At 42.2% G+C, this 26301-nt stretch overlaps 1 protein-coding gene across 9 annotated transcripts in view; it reads right to left on the reverse strand.

Annotated features, from left to right (window-relative positions):
• The window catches only part of PLPP4 (phospholipid phosphatase 4), a 491600-nt gene that overhangs the window by 308415 nt on the left and 156884 nt on the right, over positions 1 to 26301 (reverse strand). The gene's annotated exons all lie outside the window — the stretch shown is intronic.

Here is a 26301-nt window from a genome sequence, read left to right on the forward strand (position 1 = left end):
AGCTCCTGGGAACTGAGCTATTGGATATTGGATTATTCCCTACGCTACTAACTGATAAGGGCTTTTTATATACTTTAACTTTGTTGCACAGCTTGCTTAGATAATTTATGCAAAAACAATGCGATTTATGTGAACAGCTTCTTTCCTTCTGCAGGTCTGGAGTTTCAGTAACTATGGCTAATCACAAAGGCAATATGTGCCGTATGACCAGCCTTCATTAAAATTTCCAGACCCTTAGGCTCCAGTAAACCTTCCCTGGACACACAACACCTCATACATGTTGCTGCAGTTAGCTGTCAAAGGAATAAGCATGTCCTGTACAACTCCAATGGGATAGAACTTCTGGAAGCTCACACCTGGTCTCCCCAGACTTGGCCCCAAGTGCCCTTTTCCTTTTTTGATCCTGCTTTGTATTCATTCACTGTAATAAATCATAGCCATGAGTAAAAACTACTTCTGAACTTTGTGAGTCCTTCTAGGAAATCCATGAACTAAGAAGTGGTCTTGGGATCCCTGAAAGAGTGAGAATGTGGAGAAACAGGACTTACACACACAGCTGGTGTGCCAATCATTTCGGAGGGCAACCTGACCAGATAGGGAAGGTTTAAGATGTACTCGTGCTGAAGTCTAGCATCTTCATACCTGTGTTTCCAATCTAGACAACCTCTCTCTCAAGGTCATATACAAAAATGTTCACTGCAGCATTGTTTCTAAAAGCGAAAAACTGGACACAATTTCAAAATCCACTGATAGGAGAACGGAAGAATAAACGATCATGGCAAAGCATTTCAAATGAATGAATAAGAGCTACATTGAAATGGATCAGCCTCAAAAACAAAATGTTATATAACAGAAGGAAGCTGAAAAAAATATATGCATGGTAGGATACCGTTTATGCAAAGTTTAAAAACATGTAAGATTAGTATTTAAAGCATAAGAATGACACTCACCAACTTTATGACAAGTTATTCTTTAAGGAGGAGAGAAGTAGGATGGGGGAGGGGGCAGAAACAGGGATTTTACATAGATCTGCAATGTTTTATTTCTTACATCAAACTGAAACTGAGTTCAAACTGAGATCTGAACTCCAGCTCCCGAGCCTGGCTACAAACTTCACTATGTGTCCTTTCCTTTCAGTAGTGTGTTAATTAAAACCCAAGCAACTTAACTTAATCCCATCTATAGTAGCTCACGCAGAGCTCTGAATTAAATTTAAACAAAATGCTTATTTTACTATAAAAATTTAGCTGCTATTTACAAACTTGTGACAACTCAGAATGTAATTAAATGTTGTAAATAGCAACTAAAGTCCCACACTAATGACAAACACGTATAGACAGACTTCAGGAGGCAATAAAACTAGAGAGAAGGAACAGCTACTAAATCTCTTGAGCTATGGGGTATCTTGCTCATTTAAAATATTGAAGAAAAATAAAAGTAAAATCAATATGAAGGTCTTAAGACATATAAGTTGGTCGGCTGAATATAAATTAGGAGTTCTTTTTTTCGCGGGCCTCTCACTGTTGCGGCCTCTTCTGTTGTGGAGCACAGGCTCCGGACGCGCAGGCTCAGTGGCCATGGCTCACGGGCCCAGCCGCTCTGCGGCATGTGGGATCTTCCCGGACCGGGGCACAAACCCGTGTCCCCTGCATCGGCAGGTGGACTCTCAACCACTGCGCCACCAGGGAAGCCCCAGGAGGAGTTCTTAATTAAACAAATTGTATGTGCTGATAGGTTCATTTCATCTTTAAGAAACACAGATGGCTTCAGTTTGTCATTGAAACATCATAAGACAGAAACCAATATATTTTGTATTTAAAGATGAAAAGCCAGAAAAGAAGGATAAATATCAAACATTTGAGTTCTCAAAAAGAAATACACAGGAGATGTAAGACATATATGCTGATGCCGCTTTATAATTTTCCCTAAAAATGTGGTGAGTGGGAGTTTGACCAGTTTTAACATTTTAAAGTTTTCCTTAATTAAAGCTAGCCAGAAATTGTAAGAAATTGTTTTTGTGTGTTTTATCAACATACTCTTAGTTCAATTTCACAAATATTTTTTAAGGAACTACTTATAAGAGGAGCATTACTCTAGGTTCTATAGAGACGAGAAATCCCTCTGTTATGATAATAGCAAAAAGCACCGCTACTATCGCTACTCTACTGGATATCTCTCCATGTGCCAGCAATGCTGTTAGAAGATTGGCATAGTTAGGAGGAAAGTGAAATATGTGCGTATGGAGGCAGAGACTGAAGAACATAAACAATAGTTAAGGAACTTGCTAAGACCACAGAGCAAAAATGGAGAGAAGTGTTCAGAGAAAGAATTTTAAAGCTTGAAATATTGAGAGTAGAAATGTTCTCCGAGGTTGTAAGGCTGCTAGAGTTAACTTTCTATTTTTGCTGTGACAAACCTTGCGGCTTAAAACAACAGAGATGTGCTGTCTTACAGTTCTGTGGATCACAAGTCCAACATGTGTCTTACGGGGCTAAAATCAAGGAATGCAGGGCTGGGTTCCTTCTGGAGGCTCCAGGGGAAAATCTATTTCCTTGCCTTTTCCAGCTTCTAGAGGCCACCTGCTTTCCTTGTGTCCCCTTCCTGCATCTTCACAGTCAGCAACAGCAAACTGAATCCTCCCCACACCTGGGGACCCTGACCTCCTTTGCTGCCTCCGTCTTCCACACTTAAGGACCCTTGTGATAATGCTGGGTCCATGCACATAATTCAGGATAATCTCCCTATCTTAAAGTCAGTTAATTAACAACTCTGATTTGATCTGCTCCCTTAATTCCCCTTTGCTATACAATGTAAAATGTTCACAGATTCCAGGGATTAGGATGTGGTTATCTCAGAGCAGGTATTACTCTGCCTACCTGATAGAGATTGCTAGAGAATACCAACCCAAACTAGATTAACCAAGCAGTTCTCTTTATTGGAAAGATGCTGTGATATCACAGTATTTTAATGGCAGCCCAGCCTCGAGGACAGAACACAGCTAGGAATCCCTCTTTTCAAGTCTCTCATCTATGCTTTGCTGTATACATCAGCAGGTCGTGTCTTCCACTGGAGACTAGGTTCCTTTTAACCTGGGGCCACTCTTCAGAATATGGCTGCCATATTCTGAATTTCACATCCCACCATCCAGGCATTAAGAGCTTGCTCTCCTTTCCCTGCTCTCTCTCTCTCTCTCTCTCTCTCTCGCTCTTGCTGTCTTTCAGTTCCAAGATATCAGGAAAGATAGTGCGTGGTCCATCTTGAACCAAGGTCCTGTATCATCTTGGCCGGGGGTTCAAAAGTGCTGCCACATAGAACCACAGAAACAGAGGAGGAGTTGGGGTCAGATGATCGGTTCCCCCCAGAAACGATGGACTGGTAAGGAGTAAACAAACCAACGGATACCTACAACAGTGATTAAGTAACTCATCTTCCTGGCACGCAAGGACCACAGAGATCAGAGAAAGACACAGGAATTCACAGATTTCAACATAAGGGGTGAGTATGATCATCACAGCCTGTACAAAATCCTGTGGGGACTCAGAGTGACCCCTTCCAGCAGCAGAGCTCAGTGAGGCTAAAATATATGGTGGTGCAGGGGGAGCAGCCCAAGAGGAAGCTGGATACGAAGGGTAGAAACAGATCTGAAAAGCCAACAACGAGTGAGGGTGCTTCCTTTAAAATAGGTGATAAGCAATAGATCGAACTTGTGTTTTAGAAAGATCACACTCCATTGGTTAACCAGGGTGTTGACAGTTGCTGGACAGGGCAAGACTTGGTCCAGAGGCACAAGCTAGGAAGCTGTTACCACAGTCCAGAGGAGAGCCCAGAAGTTGGTCGAAGCATTGGGATGGAGACGGGAAAGTATGGAGGAACCTTTACAATGGAATTTCAGAAAGAGAGGAGAGGTGATTAAGAGGAGGAAAATAAACCAGTGGTGCCAGGCGGTGATTGTGGCTGGGATCTGGGAGCCTGACTCCAGAGCAGGGACATCCTGCTGTTCAGGAAGGAATTAAAGCTAAAGTGATTTTCGGTGACTTTCAGTCTTTTCCAAAGGTGTGCTAGTAAATATTTAACTACTGGCTCTGGTTGGGGGAGGGCCTGATCTGTAGAGTTTACTGATTTCCACAACGTAAGTACTCCTACCAAGGCCGATATCAAACTAACGACGTGAAGTCGCTAGATGCGGAGCTGGAAAACCAGTCAGTAGCAGTGGTCCAATTGAATGGGGCATGGTCAACGTCACGCTGCACACTGGGCCCGTGAAGTCTGAAAGTTTGGGTATGTCTCACTCATCCCTTACTCCACAGCACGGCGTGGGCCTGGCCCATAAAAGAGAATCAATAAACACTTTTGCTAACTAGATGGAGCACTAAGTGCTGCAGGGTCTCTGAGTATGAGTATGATATTCCGCTGACCTTCGGGGAGCTTATACCAGCACATTTTTCCAAGATGTTAATGACGTTTGTGTCTGCCTCAAGGTGGAAGTCTCCTAAAAGCTAGCAATGAGACAATCAATACCAAGGACTACCACAAACACATTCATCTCCAAAAAGCAAAAGCAAATTCCTCTCCAAAGCTTAAATGGCAGCTCAAGCGTTTCCTCTACTTTCATAAAAAATATCAAATGTCAGCCTTGTAAATATTTATGATCCTAAGCAGACAGTCATATTTGAGCATCAGTTGTTTAAAGACCATTCAAGTGCTTTTTGACAGAAATCTCATATTCTACACATTCCCTGTACACAGAAAAACCTGCCTTTATAATGTTTTCCGGGATAAGGTCACAAAGGTAACTAAATATGATTGTACAGACCCTTCCAGAGCTTCATTTATTCTGGTCAGTGCATTTGTAAAGGTTAGAAGCAAACAAGTTTCACTGGCAAGGAGGCTACTGTGACTCTTATTCATCATTAGATATAATTTGGGTTATAGTGTTTGCACTTCCCAGATGCATTTCCTGATACAACACGAGAAGAAAATGAGAGAAAAGGCAAAGAAGTCATCATAACTATAATGCTTGTTAAATGTTCCATCCAGGCGGCGGTGTGGCAATGTGCTTTGGTTAGGTTTATGCTCTTCTGCCAGTAACTACCTGTGACTTTAAATAAGTCATCTGGGCCTCAGTTTCTTCAGTAGTAAAATATATATATGATTATATGAATATTAAGCACGTTGATACACTGTTATTCATTTAAGAAATGAAACTATCTCTGGATTTTTGATGTACCTTTCCACTGTAAAACATAACAGTTCTATCAATTTGATGAGGGACATCTAAGAATCACAAGAGAAAATGGACATATTTTATTCAACTGCTCAAGAATAAGCCCAAAACTTTCTGAAACCGTGCGTCTCATTCCACCAATACTCTGCCCAGAGCAAAAACGCCTGGGCATTACTTAAATTTCAGTTTTTGTCCATTTTTCTCTACTCTGCTAAAAAAATCAAGAGAAAAGGAAAACAATGGAGGCATCTTAAAAGCAATCCGTGAAGTCTGTTAAAGAATCAGCTAGACTGTACAAATTTGTCAGAGCTCAAAAATCTGCAATCATGCACCAGGATTTCTTTGCCATGAATGGCCAACTGGAAGATCAAGTTATTCACTTAAAATAATACCTAATTGATATGGAATTTTCAGAAGATGAGGGGTTCTACTTAATGAATTTCCCAGACAAGTGACACATAAAGATGAAACCCTTTTTTTTTTTTTTTTTTTTGCGGTACGCGGGCCTCTCACTGTCGTGGCCTCTCCCGTTGCGGAGCACAGGCTCCGGACACGCAGGCTCAGCGGCCATGGCTCACGGGCCCAGCCGCTCCGCGGCATGTGGGATTCTCCCAGATCGGGGCACGAACCCGTGTCCCCTGCATCGGCAGGGGGACTCTCAACCACTGCGCCACCAGGGAAGCCCAAAACCCTTTATTTTTAAGCTTGAAGGATAGAACGCTTTCTAAAATATACAGCCTACTTCCCCAGCTGCTTATACTGAGGATAATGAGCTCAGTTAAACCTTGTTGGGGATTCAAGTTCGGCATCACTGAATATCCATGACTGCACAAAACTGTGCTATTTATCACATCATACTGTCCAGCCCGATATGGCCAGGTACTAGCTCTCGCAGACTGCCTTACAGCTACAGCCTGAACACGTAACCCAAACTCGGCCAATGGGACATCGTGGGGGACTTCAGGGAAGGGGTGGGGACGGTTGATCATTTGTTCTTTTGCGTGTTTTATTTTGGTTTGGTTTGGTTTGTGTCCAAATTAACAGAGATGAGAAGGAGATAAGGACTCTCTTCTCTTTGGGACACAATTATGTCCCCCATGAGGGGAGCCATGACAACACCCTGAGGATGGCAGATACCTGAGTCCTTGGAAGCATTAGTAAGCCACTGAATTAAGCCTGGACAGGACCCCACCTCCCCCCTACCCTGGATCTCTGGGTAAGTGAGAAAATGAGTGTCCTCTTGTGAAGTCGATGCAGGCCAGGGATCCTTTCCTTGCATCTAAGAGCACTTAGCTTATAGGCAAGGTCTCCAGGAAAGCCCAGATTGGAGTCCAGAGACAACCTCTTTGTGGAGCAGCTGACCCAGTGGCCCTTCTGAGTGTGTAAAAGACCATTCAGGGTGGTCTTTTGTTGGACTGAGAAGTATGAGAGAGTTTGTTTGCGGATGGTGATCTAGAACAGAAAGACTGCCAGCTCTCTCCCCAGCAAAGATGAGTTCATTCAGCATCAGCAGAAAATTGCAGCTTGGGGTCTAAAACCACGGTAAGCCACCTGCAAGTCCCCACACAGCAAGGGAAGGAGGGAAGGAGAACTCTTTTACAGAGAGGACAATGAAGGCGGAGGATATAGTACACAAAGAGTCTATGGCTTGTCATTGGCTGAGTTCTTGTCAGGAAAGAAGAGGAGCCTTTCCTCTTCCTGTTGGGCTCCGCTCTCCTCACAGGGCATGAGAGCTCTGCATTCTGGTCTCCCTACTCTATTTAACTGAGGTTTCTGTTTATTAATTTTTAACACAGGTGTGTGCTCATAGACCTCCTGGTCACAAAAGTGACAGACAGGAGGAAGGGGCAGATAATGGTGTGGTCTGGTGTCCAGGTAACAAGGTGTGGCATGAAGTGTAGCCGTGAAAAGCTTGGGCTCTGGGCTCCAGCCTAATCCCAGCTCGACCCCGTACCACCAGTGACGTAAGCCCCTGTGCCCCTTCCTTAAGTGGAAGAATGATACTGCCCTCCTCACAGGGCTGCTGGCAGGACTGAAGGCTGGATTTCACTGGGTCGATCATGTCACGGATTGTAAGACACATCTCCATTTTAGAAATGTTACACTGTGGGGGATGGGAGGAAACCATCTTTGGTCAAATGTGGTGAGTTTATGTATATAAAGTGTCTGGTACAGAGAATGAACCAAGGAATGTCTGCTGTTCTCACCAGAGCCAGAGCAAGGGCCTTTCCCTCCAGCCCTGCTTGGGACCCAGCACAGAGTGGCTCCCCTGCGACCAGTGGTTTGGGCAGCATCAAGAGACCACCGTCAGGCCCGCAGGCGGTACTGCCTGCCCTGCACTTCATGGGAGAGACTCGGGGGGAAACCGGAAAGGCTTGGGGCCAGGCGGCCGAGGGAGGAGGGACACAGCAGGAGCTGGGAGGGGACAGGGGCAGGGGTCAGAGTCCCTGCTGCTCACACAGCCTCATGTGTGCATGCATGCCTTCCTGGGCTGCTGGGGGGCTAGCTCCATCTGCCCCCATGTGAAATGTCCCCCAATCACACTACGTGTTTGAACACTGGTGGTGCTTTTTGACTGGATTCCCTCCTCACTGCCTACAGCACCCCCTTCCTCTTCTAATTGCCTCCTCTTCATCTTCCATGTCTGGGAGATCAGAAAACCCAGTGCCATCAACTTACTTGAAAAGCTCTGCTGTGATCAAAAAAAATGTAGTCATTCCATCCCTCCATTCATTCTCTCAACAGACAATTTTGAGCACCTACCTGTGCTAGATGCTGTCCAGGCACTGGGGACACAAGGGCACCAAGAGAGACCAGGCTCCTGCTCTAACGGGATTTACCTTTTAAAGGGAAGCAGAGGTAGACAACACCTAACTAAAGTAAATGAATAAGATGATGCAGGCGACTGTACCTGCTGGGCAGAAAGGCAAACAGTGAAGGACGGGAGGACGCAGGGTGGGGATCAGGGCAGGAGGGATACTGTGGATCAGATGAGCGATGGCCTCTCTCGGAAAGACAACACGGGAAATGAGACGTGGAAGAAAGATGGAGCCTGGCTTGCAAAGGGCATGCAGAGATTCCCAGGCAGAGGCCACCGCAAGTGCCGACAGCAGAGACAGGAGGAAGTTCAGGGCATTTGAGGAGTGGGAGGGAGTGGCAGGCGGCAGTGAACCAAGGGAGAGGCCTCATAAGGACTTGGTGTTACTCCAAGGCCAGTGGGAAGCCACTGCAGGGTTACTTGTGGTGGCTCTGGTTTGGTTTTCAGTTCCTGAAAGAAACACAGTGACCTGTACTTTCGATAGACAGCTGTGGCTGCAGGTTAGGGAACGGACGGTGGAGACTGGAGAGGAAGCAGGAAGCTCCTCAGGAGGCTTACCCTCGCCCAGGTGGTCGGGACTGCGGTGGTAACACTGGAGATGCTGAGAAGTATTCAGAGTCCGGCTACATCTCGGAGGGTGAGGTTTGCGTGGGTTGTACTGTGTCCCTCCAGAAACATATGCTCAAGTGTTAACCCACAATACCTGTGAACATGATCTTATTTGGAAATGGCGTCATTGCAGATGTATTCAAGTTAAGATGAGGTCATACTGGATTAGGATGGGCCCTAAATTCAATGCCTGTCTTCCTAAAACGAGAAAGATGTGAAGACACAGAGAACACAGGAGAGGAAGCTGGGGTGATGCAGCTGCAAGACAGGGACACCGAGGATGGCTGGAGCCACCAGAAGCTAAGAGGTCAGGAAGAATTCTCCCCTAGAGCCTGCAGAGGGGCACAGGCCTGTCGACACTTTAATTTCAGACTCTGGCCTCCATAACAGTGTGGGAATAAATTTCTGTGGTTTTAAGCCACCCGGTTTGTGGTCATTGGTTCTGGCAACCCTGGGAAGCTAACACCAGGTGGTAAGAGAGAAGAGCATGTTATGGGACGGCAGGGAGTCTTGCAGAGCTGTAGGAAAGGGCACACATATTTGACTGGTGGAATGAGCGTTCTACGGAGGAGGTCAGAAATTACACACTCACCTGCAAATGTCCATCCAATTCTTGGACGTGCTAACGATGCAAGTGGAAATCACTGACTTAGGGGACGCTGACTGTGTAACGAAGTCAAACGCACACAGCTGAGTGAGTCTCACACGTCCACACTCTCTTTCCTGCTTTGTCACCTCTCTGCTCACTACTGCCAGCAAAGCCAGCCTAACCACTTCATGCCACTGGAAACAGTGCTATTAAATCCATCCTGAACAATGGCCTGAAGAGCTTTATATGAGTTTTTAAAAAATTTCCTTCTTTTGAGGCAAAAGATCATTAGACACAGTTTGGGGCAAACTACGAATCAGCGCTTTAAGATAAGCTGACCATTGAAGTGAGCTCCTAATGGAATCGTGAAACAAACCCAACCTGTTGGAACCTTGCAGGGCAGAATCCTTGGAGAGCCTCCCCAAGTGAACGGCCTCGTCAGTGCCTGATTCTCCCTGCCTTGTACTGTGAGGAACTGTTTTTGTGTCAGTTTCCTTAGCTGGTGGGCAACTCCTTGAGGCCAGGGATCCTGTCTGGTTTAAATTAGTCTTCTTTTTAGCCTAGCACATACCTTTATTCAATAAATATTTATGGAGAGCACTCTGCTAAGCCCCAGGCATCCTTAATAAATAGTTTATGAATTGAATTAAATACATAACACTCCCTGGTAGAAATAAAATGATGTAAACAGATGGAGGGAGAGAGAGAGAGAGGGAGGGAGGGAAGGAAGAAGGTGAGAGAAAGGGACTTGCTCTTTGTTTGTAGTGAGAAACAAAAAATAGAAAAGTCTTCTAGGGAAGGTTGTAGGGACTCTGTACCTGAAGAAGACTGAGACAAAAACAGAGAGTGGAGAAATTCACCTTGTAAGACACATTAGGCAGGACCAGGGGATCTCAAAGCCCCATCCAATGCTAGGCTACTGTGTTTCACTGAGGGAGGAAGGACAGAAAGAAAAGGTGTTCAAGAATATAGATCTCAAGGGGCGCCTTCAAGATGGCAGAGGAGTAAGACGTGAAGATCACCTTCCTCCCCACAAATACATCAAAACTACATCTACATGTGGAAAAGCTCCTAGAGAACACCTACTGGACACTGGCAGAAGACCTCAGATTTCCAAAAAGCTTTTTTTTGCCTTTTGTCCTAGGGTTTTGACTGTCCATTTTGGGTTTCGTTTTGTTTTTAGTGTAGTTTTTAGCGCTTGATATCATTGGTGGATTTCTTTTTTCGTTTGATTGCTCTCTTCTTTCTTTCTCTTTTTTATTACTTTTTTATTTTTAATAATTTTTTCTATTTTAATAACTTTATTTTCTTTCTTCCTTCCTTCCTTCCTTTTCTTTCTTTCTCTCTTTTTCTCCCTTTTCTTCTGAGCCATGTGGCTGACAGGGTCTTGGTGCTCCGGCCAGGTGTCAGGCCTGAGCATCTGAGGTGGGACAGCCAAGTTCACGACATTGGTACACCAGAGACGTCCCAGCCCCACGTAATATCAAATGGCGAAAGCTCTCCCAGAGATCTCCATCTCAATGCTAAGACTCAGCTCCACTCAACAACCAGCAAGCTACAGTGCTGGATACCCTAAGCCAAACGACTAGCATGATAGGAGCACAATCCCAGCCATTAGCAGAGAGGCTGCCTAAAATCATAGTAAGTTTATAGACACCCCAAAACACACCACCGGACGTGGTGCCACCCACCAGAAAGACAAGATCCAGCCTCATCCACCAGAACACAGGCACCAGTCCCCTCCACCAGGAAGCCTACACAACTCACTGAACCAACCTTACCCACTGGGAGCAGACACCAAAAACAATGGGAACTACGAACCTGCAGCCTGAGAAACAGAGACCCCAAACACAGTAAGTTAAGCAAAATGAGAAGACAGAGAAATACACAGCAGATGAAGGAGCAAGGTAAAAGCTCACCAGACCAAACAAATGAAAAGGAAATACGCAGTCTACCTGAAGAAGAATTCAGAGTAATGATAGTAAAGATAATCCAAAATCTTGGAAATAGAATGGAGAAAACAGAAGAAAAATTTAACAAGGACCTAGAAGAACTAAAGAGCAGACAAACAATGATGAACAACACAATAAATGAAATTAAAAATTCTCTAGAAGGAATCAATAGCAGAATAACTGAAGCAGAACGGATAACTGACCTGGAAGGTAAAACAGTGGAAATAACTACCACAGAGCAGAATAAAGAAAAAAGAATGAAAAGAATTGAGGAGAGTATTAGAGACCTCTGGGACAAGATTAAATGCACCAACATTCGAATTATAGGGGTCCCAGAAGAAGAAGAGAAACAAAAAGGGACTGAGAAAATATTTGAGAGATTATAGTTGAAAACTTCCCTAATATGGGCAAGGAATAGTCAATCAAGTCCAGGAAGCACAGAGATTCCCATACAGTATAAATCCAAGGAGAAACATGCCAAGACACATATTAATCAAATTATCAAAAAATAAATACAAAGAAAAAATATTAAAAGCAGCAAGGGAAAAGCAACAATTAACATACAAGGGAATCCCCATAAGTTTAACAGCTGATCTTTCAGCAGAAACTCTGCAAGCCAGAAGGGAGTGGCAGGACATATTTAAAGTGATGAAAGGGAAAAACCTGCAACCAAGATTACTCTACCCAGCAAGGATCTCGTTCAGATTCGAGAAATTAAAACCTTTACAGACGGGCTTCCCTGGTGGTGCAGTGGTTGAGAGTCCACCTGCCGATGCAGGGGACACGGGTTCGTGTCCCGGTCCGGGAAGATCTCACATGCCGCAGAGCGGCTAGGCCCGTGAGCCATGGCCGCTGAGCCTGCGCGTCCGGAGCCTGTGCTCTGCAACGGGAGAGGCCACAACAGTGAGAGGCCCACGTACAGCAAAAACAAACAAACAAAAAAAACCTTTACAGACAAGCAAAAGCTAAGAGAATTCAGCACCACCAAACCAGCTCTACAACAAATGCTAAAGGAACTTCTCTAAGCAGAAAACACAATGGAAGGAGAAGACCTACAATAACAAACCCAAAACAATTAAGAAAATGGTAATAGGAACATACATATTGATAATTACCTTAAATGTAAATGGATTAAATGCTCCAACCAAAAGACATAGACTGGTTGAATGGACACAAAAACAAGACCCGTCTATATGCTATCTACAAGAGACCCACTTCAGATCTAGGGACACATACAGACTGAAAGTGAGGGGATGGAAAAAGATATTCCATGCAAATGGAAATCAAAAGAAAGCTGGAGTAGCAATTCTCATATCAGACAAAATAGACTTTTAAAATAAAGACTATTACAAGAGACAAAGAAGGACACGACTTAATGATCAAGGGATCAATCCAAGAAGAAGATATAACAATTGTAAATACTTATGCATCCAACATAGGAGCACCTCAATACACAAGGCAAATGCTAACAGCCATAAAAGGGGAAATCGACACTAACACAATCATAGTAGGGGACTTTAACACCCCACTTTCACCAATGGACAGATCATCCAAAATGAAAATAAATAAGGAAACACAGCTTTAAATGATACATTAAACAAGATGGACTAATTGATATTTATAGGACATTCCATCCAAAAACAGCAGATGACACTTTCTTCTCAAGTGCTCATGGAATATTCTCCAGGATAGATCATATCTTGGGTCACAAATCAAGCCTTGGTAAATCTAAGAAAATTGAAATCATATCAAGTATCTTTTCTGACCACAATGCTATGAGACTAGATATAAGTTACAGGAAAAAACTATAAAAAATACAAACACATGGAGGCTAAACAACACACTACTAAATAACCAAGAGATCACTGAAGAAATCAAAGAGGAAATCAAAAAAATACCTAGAAACAATGACAATGAAAACACGACAACCCAAAACCTATGGGATACAGCAAAAGCAGTTCTAAGAGGGAAGTTTATAGTAACACAATCCTACCTCAAGAAACAAGAAACATCTTAAACAAACAACCTAACCTTACACCTAAAGCATTTAGAGAAAGAAGAACAAAAAACTCCCAAAGTTAGCAGAAGCAAAGAAATCATAAAGTTCAGATCAGAAATAAATGAAAAAGAAATGAAGGAAACAATAGCAAATATCAATAAAACTAAAAGCTGGTTCTTTGAGAAGATAAACAAAATTGATAAACCATTAGCCAGACTCATCAAGAAAAAAAGGGAGAAGACTCAAATCAATAGAATTCAAAATGAAAAAGAAGTAACAACTGACCCTGCAGAAATACAAAGGATCATGAGAGGTTACTACAAGCAACTATATGCCAATAAAATGGACAAGCTGGAAGAAGTTGACAAATTCTTAGAAAAGCACAACTTCTGAGACTGAACCAGGAAGAAATAGAAAATATAAACAGACCAATCACAAGCACTGAAATTGAGACTGTGATTAAAGATCTTCCAACAAACAAAAGCCCAGGACCAGATGGCTTCACAGGCAAATTCTATCAAACATTTAGAGAAGAGCTAACACCTCTAACTCTCAAACTCTTCCAAAATATAGCAGAGGGAGGAACACTCCCAAACTCATTCTACGAGGCCACCATCACCCTGATACCAAAACCAGACAAAGATGCCACAAAAAAGAAAACTACAGGCCAATATCACTGATGAACACAGATGCAAAAATCCTCAACAAAATACTAGCAAACAGAATCCAACAGCACATTAAAAGGATCATACATCATGATCAAGTGGGGTGTATTCCAGGAATGCAAGGATCCTTCAGTATACGCAAATCAATCAATGTGATAAACGATATTAACAAACTGAAGGAGAAAAACCATATGATCATCTCAATAGATGCAGAAATAGCTTTCGACAAAATTCAACACCCATTTATGATTTAAAAAAAACCCTCCAGAAAGTAGGCATATAGGGAATTTATCTCAACATAATAAAGGCCATATATGACAAACCCACAGCCAACATCACTGTCAATGGTGAAAAAATGAAACCATTTCCATTAAGATCAGGAACAAGACGAGGTTGCCCACTCTCACCACTATTATTCAACATAGTTTTGGAAGTTTTAGCCACAGCAGTCAGAGAAGAAAAAGAAATAAAAGGAATCCAAATTGAAAAAGAAGAAGTAAAACTGTCATTGTTTGCAGATGACATGATATTTACTATACATAGAGAATCCTAAAGATGCTACCAGAAAACTACCAGAGCTCACCAATGAATTTGGTAAAGTAGCAGAATACAAAATTAATGCACAGAAAACTCTTGCATTCCTATACACTAATGATGAAAAATCAAAGAGAAATTAAGGACACACTCCCATTTACTACTGCAACAAAAAGAATAAAATACCTAGGAATAAACCTACCTCAGGAGATGAAAGACCTGTATGCAGAAAACTATAAGACACTGATGAAAGAAATCAAAGATGATACAAACAGATGGAGAGATATACCATGTTCTTGGATTGGAAGAATCAACACTGTGAAAATAACTATACTACCCAAAGCAATCTACAGATTCAATGCAATCCGTATCAAACTACCAAATGCATTTTTCACAGAACTAGAACAAAAAATTTCACAATTTGTATGGAAACACAAAAGATCCTGAATAGCCAAAGCAATCTTGAGAAAGAAAAACAGATCTGGAAGAATCAGGCTCCCTGACTTCAGACTATACTACAAAGCTACAGTAATCAAGACAGTATGGGACTGGAACAAAAACAGAAACACAGATCAATGGAACAGGATAGAATGCCCAGAGATAAACCCATGCACATATGGTCACCTTATCTTTGATAAAGGAGGCAAGAATATACCAATGGAGAAAAGACAGCCTCTTCAATAAGTGGTGCTGGGAAAACTGGACAGCTACATGTAAAAGAATGAAATTAGAACACTCCCTAACATTATACACAAAACTAAACTCAAAGTGGATTAAAGACCTAAATGTACGGCCAGACACTATAAAACTCTTGGAGGAAAACATAGGCAGAACACTCCATGACATAAATCACAGCAAGATCCTTTTTGACCCACCTCCTAAAGAAATGGAAATAAAAACAAAAATAAACAAATGGGATCTAATGAAACTTATAAGCTTTTGCACAGCAAAAGAAGCCATAAACAAGATGAAAAGACAACCCTCAGAATGGGAGAAAATATTTGCAAACGAAGCAACTAACAAAGGATTAATCTCCAAAATTTACAAGCAGCTCTTGTAGCTCAGCATCAAAAAAACAAACAACCCAATCCAAAAATGGGCAGAAGACCTAAATAGGCATTTCTCCAAAAAAGATATACAGATTGCCAACAAATACATGAAAGAATGCTCAACACCATTAATCATTAGAGAAATGCAAATCAAAACTACAATGAGATATCACCTCACACCAATCAAAATGGCCATCATCAAAAAATCTACAAACAATAAATGCTGGAGAGGGTGTGGAGAAAGGGGAACCCTCTTCGCTGTTGATGGGAATGTAAATTGATACAGCCATTGTGGAGAACAGTATGGAGGTTCCTTAAAAAACTAAAAATAGAACTACCATATGACCCAGCAATCCCAGTACTGGGCATATACCCTGAGAAAACCATAATTCAAAAACAGTCATGTACCACAATGTTCATTGCAGCTCTATTTACAATGGCCCAGACGTGGAAGCAACCTACGGTCCATCAACAGATGAATGGATAAAGAAGATGTGGCACATATATACAGTGGAATATTACTCAGCCATAAAAAGAAACGAAATTGAGTTATTTGTAGTGAGGTGGATGGACCTAGAGTCTGTCATACAGAGTGAAGTAAGTCAGAAAGAGAAAAACAAATACCGTATGCTAACACATATATATGGAATCTAAAAAAAAAGGTCATGAAGAACCTAGGGGCAGGACGGAAATAAAGACGCAGACCTACTAGAGAATGGACTTGAGGACACGGGGAGGGGGAAGGGTAAGCTGGGACAAAGTGAGAGAGTGGCATGGACATATATACACTACCAAATGTAAAATCGATAGCTAGTGGGAAGCAGCCGCATAGCACAAGGAGATCCGCTCAGTGCTTTGTGACCACCTAGAGGGGTGGGATAGGGAGGGTGGGAGGGAGACGCAAGAGGGAAGAGATATGGGGATATATGTATATGTATAGCTGATTCACTTTGTCATACAGCAGAAACTAACACAGCATTGTAAAGCAATTATACTCCAATAAAGATGTTAAAAAAATTTTTTTAAACATCAAAGAATATAGATCTCAGAGATAGACTTTAGTTTGAACCAACTTGGGGGCCAGACAGCCATGTGCCTGTGGTGTCCGCTTACTGTTCTTTGTCCTGTCCTTTCACACTGATCACACGTCCCACTTCGGAATCACGTGTTTGTTGTTTGTTCTCTGGCTGCTCTACGCAGTACAAGCTTCACGCTTCATGACAATGTGCTCACTGCAGTACACCCAGCGCTCTAGTAAGCACATGTGGCAGCCAACATATTAGTTGAATGAATGAATAAATGAATTATTCTGTTTAAGTACTTAATCTCCCTAAGCCTCAGCTTCATCATTTGTAAAATAGGAATTATATTCACTTCCCAAGAACTGATATGACAGTCAAATGAGTAAAAGTATTTCAAATGCTTGACTTATAAAAAGGTGTGCAATAGATGATGAATACCAGGTTATAACTTATATCGTTACCATTGACATTATTGACACAAGAGCTAATTTATTCAAATATTAAAGAAAAAGAAAAGCTAGAGCACAATTTTAAAGGTAAACCACATGATAAAGAGACTTTTGGAGAAATGTTTCATAAGACGGGAGGCCTGTCAGATTAAAATGAAGGCACAGAGACGTAAACTGGATAAGGTGGGGGGACTTCCCGTCAAGGAAGAAGAGGCTGGGGTGCTAACCAGGGGTCCGAAGGAAGAGTGACCAAGGCAACACTGTGTCCCTTGGATGCTCCGCTCCCTCCCCTCAGCACCTCCAGGCACCGGAAGAGGACAGCAGTAGCTACACTTTGTCACGGAAACCAACACAGCCTCTCCCTGCCAGCCTCAAGCAAGGTTTGCTCCTTAACTTGAAATGTCAAAATTCTCTTCTGAATCATCAGTTTGCCCTCTAAAAGTTATATTCTCAGTTCTTGTCAAGTGTGTATTTTCTCTTTACTTTCCATCAGGGTTTGCCTTAGAACCACTCAACAGTTCCAGCAAGCCTTGAGAGGCTATTGTCTAATCCATAGCTGTGGTGTCACAACAACATACACCAAGATCCTAGTCATAACTGACACACGACTGTAGCTTGTCCATCTCTTGTCAAACTATTTGAACTGCGGCTTGTACTTGAAAACATTTGATCGAGCACATTACCTGAGTGGCCCCTGGTTTACTAACACTCTTTGGAACAATCCCACGATCAGATTCCACCACGAACTTGAGATGCGGGATCTCCGAGGCGTTTCCTCGTCGTAGACTCCTGCACCATTTGTCTTTTAGCTGCAGAACCATCTGAGACATCTCTCTGTGACATACTGAAGTAAAAATAGTTTTTGTCTTATCTCTTTAGCCTAGGGATCAGCAAACTCTCTGTAAAGCACCAGGTAGTAAATGTTTTAGGCTTTGTGTGCCAGATGGCGTTGGTCACAACTCAACTTTGCCATTGTTGCCAAATGAAAAGGTATGGCTGTGCTCCAATAAACTTTACTGACAAAACAGGCCGCTATTGCACGTAGCCTGAGTTTTCCAGCCCCTGCTTTCTGTTTTGCCCCACGTTTAGAGAGCCAGAAAACTAACGGGCTTCTTTGTTCTGAGAAACCAAAAGGAAACCTGTTCTGAAGGTAAACAAGGCTACTAGCTCATTTGCCACCAAATAAAGTACAATTGTCAAAGAAAGTTGCCCCACTAGTTATAGTTCTTGCTGTTTTGTTGTTTGCTTTGATCAATTACTCCAAGTACTTGATGCTACAGGAGCAGAACCCCTTTTTCACATGTTTCTCTTACATAGAACCTGATATATAAAGCCAAGAGAACGGATGAGGGGGCTTCTCCACGTGGTCTACATCTTTTCTGGTTTGGATAAATTCTTGAGTATTTGGAGATGTCCTGTGGCACCCCTGCTGAGTGTGACAAGCGCTGGTAAAGAGCTCAGAGGATGGGGCTCAGGGCCTGAGCTCTAGACCAGGCTCTATCCAGTTTCTTCGGAAACTGCAGAGATATGAGAGGCAGAGCCCCAGAGACACAGAAGGTGATCTCAGCCCCGACATGCCAGGTCCTGGTTTGGGCCCCTGAAGACACCCAGCTGGCCTTCTGTGGTCTGGGCCCAGTTTTCTTCCAATAAATTTCATTTTGAATTTTGCTTAAGTTACCCTGGCTGTGTATCTGTTCTTTACAACCAAACAATCACTAAACAAATTAGCAGCAGAATTAGATTCAATGACATTCCAATTCTGTCCAGCTTATACTGAAGGAGACATCAAATGGGCCACTTGAGTTCTGGGATATAATTTCAACTGCAAATTCTTAAATTAATAAAACATCTTTAAGTCTCCCATAAGACAAAACTCCAATATGTGGAAAGAAGATGATGTGGGTTTTTATGTATTTTCCTACAGCTGTTTACAGTTCAAATTCCCTTCTAGAATAGAAGTGAATCAGAAAATATTCAGTGCAAAGTTAACCTAGTGATACAAAATCAGGGGAGTGTGATTCATGAGACAAGGTTAAAATAATTAATGCTACAGCCAAGCTAAATAAAGAGTAAAGGTGCGGAGCTAAGCATGTCTGACTACCTGAAAGGTGCAAGCAACTGAGTGATGAGGTTTAGGGGATGGTGGTGAGGTGTGTTTGGTAAGAAGAGGGCAGGAAGGCTCAGTAAAAAAATGTCCTGAATATTGCTATTCCATTAGAAGGTAGAATTATCCCTCTGCAGGAATTTGCAGAATTATCTTCAGAATTAACTGTGTGGTTTCTGAGGCTGATCTAGATAAGCAGGGATAAGATGTGGGTTTTTTTCCATCTTTATGGCTATCAATCTTTATTAATGCATCTAATTGAACAAAATAAAATTCCTTTCAAACGTCCTCTAATGCAGACTTTTCACAGATCCTATTTCAATACTACGTCCTTTGCGCTCCATCCCGAGCCCAGGTGAGCACCGTCAGAAGATGTTTTCCTGCAGATCCTGCTCCAAGCCAGTGAGTCACAGGCAGCCCTTGGTTTGTCAGGTCAAAGAACGGTGACCCTCCTCGGGGTGAGGAGGTTCTGGAACCCTCTTAGTCCCATGAAGCTTGTTGGTCTACGTCTTCCTTCCCTCTGCTCCCCTTGACTCCAAATATCCCGGGATGGGGCTTGCAGGATGACACACCCTCCTGGAAGGCCAACCACGGAGAATCTTCATGGTCATCAGGCCGATCTTGTCCATGGTGCTCAGCCTCTCTCCGAAGACAAGGCTGATGGAGATGTGTGAGCCCATCACCACCCCCCGTGGTGTGTAACACTCTCTCACCTGGATTTTGAGAGGCAGCCATGGACAGAGATATGGTCTCAGCCACCCTCGGGAGCTCATCCCACCACAAGGACACTGGCACCAGCAAGCCTACAAGATACGTGTTTTATTTGATTTTTAACCTTTTTTTTTTGGCCGCGCCCTGCGGCATGTGGGATCTTAATTCCATGACCAGGGATCAAACCCGTACCCCCCTGCATTGGAAGCTCAGAATTTTAACCACTGGACCACCAGGGAAGTCCCCAAGATACATGTTTTAGAGCATTTGTTCTCAGTCACCGGGAAGGGGCAACGTGAGTGTTGCCCTTCTGGCACTTGGGTTTCCCTTGAAGACTGTGCGGTGACCTGACGCGGCCCAGCCTCCAACACATGTGGGAACGGAGCCATGAGTACCCTGGTGGCAGCACCAAACCTAAATCGAGAAGCCCTGTTTCAAAGAATTCATCCCTTGTGCCTGTGTGTAGCCCTCCAGAGAAAGGAGGGCTTAGGCAACTCCCCTGCCTGGATTCAAGCCTGCAAAGGCTGCAGTGTAAGGCAGTGTGAGTGGAAGTGATTGGGCTCCAGGGGTCTGAAATCTGGACTCCTTACTAGCAATGTGGCCAGCAGATCATTTTGACTTTCAGAAGCCTCTAAGGCGTAGGACTAGCCAGGAGTAAGAAAACCAGGGCCCAAGGGCCAAATCCAGCTGCCACTTGTTTTTGTAAATAAAGTTTTATTGGAACACAGTCACACCAATTATTTACATAATGTCTGGAGCTGTTTTTGTGCTGCAATGGCAAAGCTGAGTAGCTGTAACACAGTATGCCCTACAAACCCTAAAAGAAATACTGTCTGGCTCCTCATGGAAAAAGTTAGCCAACCCCTGTACTAAATGGTTTTCATGACATCTTCCAAATTCTCTGACTCTTCCCCAGGTTGCCACACACCAGGAAAGTGCTTCTGATGTGTGTGTGTGTGTGTGTGTGTGCACGCATGTGTGATTACATGAGAGAGAAAGAGACCTTTCGCACTTGTGACAATTATAGATAATGGGGTGGGGTGTACTCTGAGAGATTTCCCATGGGCGTGCTTAGCCAACCAAGAAAAGGAAGATTCCTGCAGGACAGAGCAAAGTTAGTGGTTTCTGATGGGCCCAAGGAGAGAATGAATCTGTGCCTTTCCTCCAATAACACACGGCCTTTCCAATAATACCTAACAGGATTCTCTTTTCCTCAAGTATCAAAAACCCAGCCCATAGTCACTGCATCCCTACACAAACTCAAAGATGAAACCAAACTGGAAACCATCTTTCTCCTGGCTTTGCTCAGGAAGAGGTTTGGCCAATCCTGCATTTATAGGATGCTTTAAATTCCAGCTGCGCAGGAATTGCAGATTTCTATTTTCTTCCCAGCTAACACTATTCACGAAGAACAGCCAACCACTGGATGGGCAGCCAGTTTTCATTAACCTTCCCCAATTATGTAAGAGGACTGCTTCTTGTTCAAATTATCCATGTGCACTGGAAGTTAAGGGATGATTTTCCACAGAGAAATCCAATTCCTGGAGGAAGAAAGACACTGCAGCAGCCGCCGCTGCCACCACTCTTTCTGGTGCTGGTGAAATTATGAACTGACAGTCTCTGCCAGCTGCTACTTTTCTGATATGGGTCATTTGTCATCTTGACAGGAGGACTGGGAAGGAATTGAATGATAGTTTTAATCCACCTGATAGAAAGCATATTTGTATCAAAAATAAGTGTCTGCAATTATGAAGATGTTAAAAAAAAATCATTAATCCCCCAAATCCTCCATCTGTCATGAAACGGGCCTCATTTAGGTACTTAACAAAATTACAAAAACAGGTTCTGATTCCACCGTTCACGTTTCCCTGGTGGCATCCTCCTTCTGCTCAATTGCATTCAGCCAGCAACTTAACTTATACCTGCAAGCTTAGTAACCTTCTGCGGAAAGTGGAACTTACTCTCTCTCCCAACATCTATGTACCCATCCAGAGAAGACTCTGAATGGTCCTACTTGGGTCATGTGCCTATCCTTCACCTAACAGCCTTTCCATAAAGGATTCCTAATTGGCTGGCCTGGGTCAAATACCCATTCCTATGGCAGGGATAAGGGATCCTGACTATAGGAGTAGGGTTGGGTCTGCAAGGAATGAGAAAGGCCCTCTAAGCAGCCAAAGCTCTACCCACCATGACCGATCATGCCAGCCTCCAAACACGTTTCCAAAGGCATCAGAAGGATGGGAAGGGGAGCTCACCGTACCAGCCTCAAAAGCACCACACAGAGGATAACAGTCTGTAGCAATGTTGTAAAGTAGCTGACAAAACGTTCACTGTTTGGGGTAGTCAGACTTAACGTTATCAGCAACCACACTAAACGCAGATTGGGATTTTCTTTTTTACTACGTTCACTGGTTTCTCTAGGTTCTGTATTATTCTTCTTTCTCCTGCCACCTTGATCACCCATTTCCCTCTTCATAATAAAAATAATTCTCCAGTAGCTATACTGTATTCAAATGTTTGAGAAATCACAGGCCATCTTTCCTGAATTTAACCTTCTGGAAGGGTAACTTTTTGTTGTTGGTTGACATTCACTTTGTAAAGGGTTTGTGTATAAGGGTGTTTATAGCTCCTGAAGGTCTCCTTATGGGGCTATCAGCAAGAATCTTGGGGGATGGTCTGTGAGTCATTCTGAAACCTAAAGGAATTCAAGGTCAAGGCACGGCTGTGGCCCCAGGCTCCTACCGTGAGAGGAAGCTGGCACACGGCCACAGGCTGCTAACACCCGCCTTCTCGGCTGTCCTCGTTCCTGGTCAGAGAGAGCATTTTTACAACCAGAACTGCTCCCCCAGAGCAGGGATGCTCAGAGGTTTCTAACAGCGTTTCTCCAACACTAACTTGTTAATATTCCCTGATCTTTGCTCCTCAATCGTTCCCCATACCAAGTTTAAAGAGACTTCATTCCCTCAACGTGGGAAGGGCACATTTTCTCAAGACTAATTTTATTCGACTATGCCTTGTGCTTTTTTATTCCCCACTTTACTTTATTATCCTAAATATATTATTTTAGCATTAAGCACACCAGTAACTTGGGGTAAGACAATGTTCCTATTAAAAACCCCCGCTGGATTTAGACTTTGGTGGTTTGGAAGAAAAATATTCTCATTCCAAAGTGACTTGAAAACTCAAAGGCTTTGTGATAAGCACATTTGGAGATCTGCTTCCTAAAAGCCTAAAATATTCTCTGCTATTCACAAAGTTCCCAAATGTATGTCAATAAAATATGGTGATTTCTCATGGGAAATATCCTCAAATGTTGTCCAAACAAGAACAACCTTCCAGAAGCCCTGTGAGGTTATGTAATTCTACAGAATCTCTAGCCATCAGACTCCGCAGGGCCTTTGGGGATGCTTCTGATGAGTCCCACAATCTCCAGTTTTGAGGGTGTTAGGTACCTAGTGTTTGGGGGGCATTACAGAAAACACTATTTCTAACTTAATCCAGGCTTCACTTTGAGTTGTCAGGAGCACACAAAATGCTGCAAATTCTTAACACATTACTTCAGATGATGTTTCCATTATGCAAGCTTGGACTTCTGCATTTTATTTTAGGATACTTTCCATACTAGGATTTTAGAATTTCTTAAATTCATGTCTTCTCTGGGTCCTCACTGCCAGTTGTTACGGCTTTGCAAAGCCTCCCTGTCTCTGACTTTCTTCTCCAGTCCCTCCTACAAACACTACTAGAGTTACCTTCTGGACACCCAGGAATGATCATTCTCCAGTTCTGATGCTTCTGCATTGCCTAGAGAATGACATTCAAACTTTGCAGCCTAGAACTTATACTTATGGACTAGACAGAATGACAGGTAGATTTACCCTCCCACCCAAACCAACCAAAAAATGGATAGAATATAGGAAATAATAGTTTCCAAAACACTGGATATTAGGCAATGAGGGACAGTGATCTCTGAGAGACAGGAAAGAAACAGGATGAGCCCTACAAGTGCTCCAGTTTACTCTGAGAGAGTTTCCTTACCACTGCACAGGTTGGGGATACTAAACAGCATCTGGCAGGCTCTCTGAACTCAGGAGACAGAGCTGAGAGCCGAGAGAGACCAAGGTGGCTATCATTCATAGGATGGAGTACCAGAGAGGAAAGAGCTTCACAGAGGGAGAAGTCTGGAGATATGTAGAGTGTTCCTTCCCTTCACGTAGTCAGCTGAGTCCCGATCAGCACACGTGTGTGCAGAACCTTCCTGGGACTAGGAAAAGAACCACCTGACAGGATTAGTGGTAACAGTGCCTAGTGCTTAACAGAACTGAAAATATGTCTGCCTCTCCTAGTCAGACTGCAAAAACCCCATGATTCATGAGATCTTGGGTAGAGAACACAGAAGAGTTTACCTTATTAATGAGAAGTAATTAAACACAGACTGAGTATGGCTCTGGACCTACCTAAAAAAATCCTTAAAAGCAATACCCAAAAGGATTGAACTGTTTCCTAGTAACCTAAATTTGTCACAGAACAAAACTCAATAAAACTTATAGAAATACAAAAACAAAATCATACACCCAACAAAATAAATTGCATGACTAGCATATATTCAAAAATTATCAGGCACGCAAAGAAGCCAAAAAATGTAACTACTAAAGAGGATAAAAATCAGTTAATCAAAATTGTCCCACAACTGACACAAATGTTAAAATTAGCAGACAGACATTAAAACAGTTGTTACAACAGGAATTCATATGTTCAAATGTTATGCAGAGATATAGAAGAAACAAAAAATACCAAAATTAAACTTCTAGAGATGAAGACTACAATAGCTGAGATAAAAAATACACCAGATGGGATTAATAGCAGATGAGACATTGCAGACACAAATATTAGTGAACCCAAAAATATCACAGTAAAAACTATCCAAAATAAGACACAGCAGAAGCAGAGAACTTAAAAAATTAAGAGATTCAGTGAACAGTGAGAAAAGTTCAAGTGGCCTAATATATGTGTAATTGGAGACCCCAAAGAGAGGAGAGAAAAGGGGAGACAGAAAAAGTATTGGAAGAAATAATGGCTATATTTTTCCAAATTTAATGAAAACTATAACTCACAGATCCAAGAATCTCAATAAACGTCAAGCGTGTACACACACACACACGGACAAAGGAGAAGTTAGAGGAAGAGGAGGAAAAGGAGGAGGAGGAGGAGAAAACTTCACCAAGGTACATCATAATCAAATTGCTCAAAGCCAATGATAAAGATAAAATCTTAAGAGCATCCAGAAGAAAAAAGACATGTTAAATATACAGGATCAAAGATCCTTTAAAATTACAGCAGATTTCTTATAGGAAACAGTGCAAGCAAGTAGACAGCACAGCACATCTGTAAAGAACCGAAAGTAAACAACGTTGGCCGGTGAAAAATATCTTTCAAAAGCAAATGAAAAAATTACTTTTTAAGACATACAAAAGTAGAAAGAATATACAAACAGCAAAATCACACTACAGGAAATGTTACAGGAAGTCCTTCAGGCAGAAGTAAAATTACATCAGTTGGAAATATGAATCTATGCATAAGAATGAAGAGCACCAGAAATGGAACTTCCTGGGTAAATTGTACAATTTCTTCTTATTGTTTAAATTTATTTAAAAGATAACTGACTGTTTAAAGAAAAATAATAGTGCAGTGCGGGGCTTATAACATATGTAAAACTAAAACGTATGACAAAATAGCAAAAGGATCGAGGTAGGAGAAATGAAAGCAAACTATTGTCAAGTTCTTATATGGCATAATATCACTTTAATATAGATAGACTATGATAAGTTAAAATGTATACCATAAACCTTAAAGTTACCACTAAGAAAACAAAACAAAGAATTATAGTTAATAAGCCAACAGAGAAGATAAAATAGTAATTTTAAAAATCCAATGAATCGAAAGGAAGGCAGGAAAAAAGGAAAAAGAGAACAGTGAATACTGGGAATAGAAAAAGACAGCAAAATGATAGATTTAAACCCAATCATATGAACAATCACATTAAATGTAAGTGGTCTCAGTACTTTATCAAAAGGTACAGATTATCACATTGGATTAAAAAAAAAAAGCAAGGCCCAACTGTATACTGTGTACAAGAAACACATTTTAAATATTCAGACACCAAAAGGTTAAAAGTAAAAAGATGAAAAACATATATCATGCTAACACCAATCAAAAGAAAGCTGGAGTGGCATATTTAACATCAAATTTTAGAGCAAAGAATATTCCCAGGAACAAAGAAAGTCATTTTATAATGATAAAGGGATCAATTTATCAAGAGGATGTAACAGTCTTAAATATATATGCCCCTAATAACAGAGATTTAAAATACGTGAAGCTAAAACTGATAGAACTGCAAGAAGAAATAGAAACACTCACAATTATAGTTGGAGATTTCAATACCCCTCTCTCAACAGTTGATTGAACAAGTAGAGAGAAAATTGGTAAGGATATAGGAGATCTGAACAACACTATCAACCAACTTGATCTGACCCACATTTATAGAACATTCCATCCAACCATCATAGAATACATATTCTT

Source organism: Stenella coeruleoalba (assembly GCF_951394435.1).
Source record: "Stenella coeruleoalba genome assembly, chromosome: 16".
In the NCBI taxonomy this organism is placed as follows: Eukaryota; Metazoa; Chordata; class Mammalia; order Artiodactyla; family Delphinidae; genus Stenella; species Stenella coeruleoalba.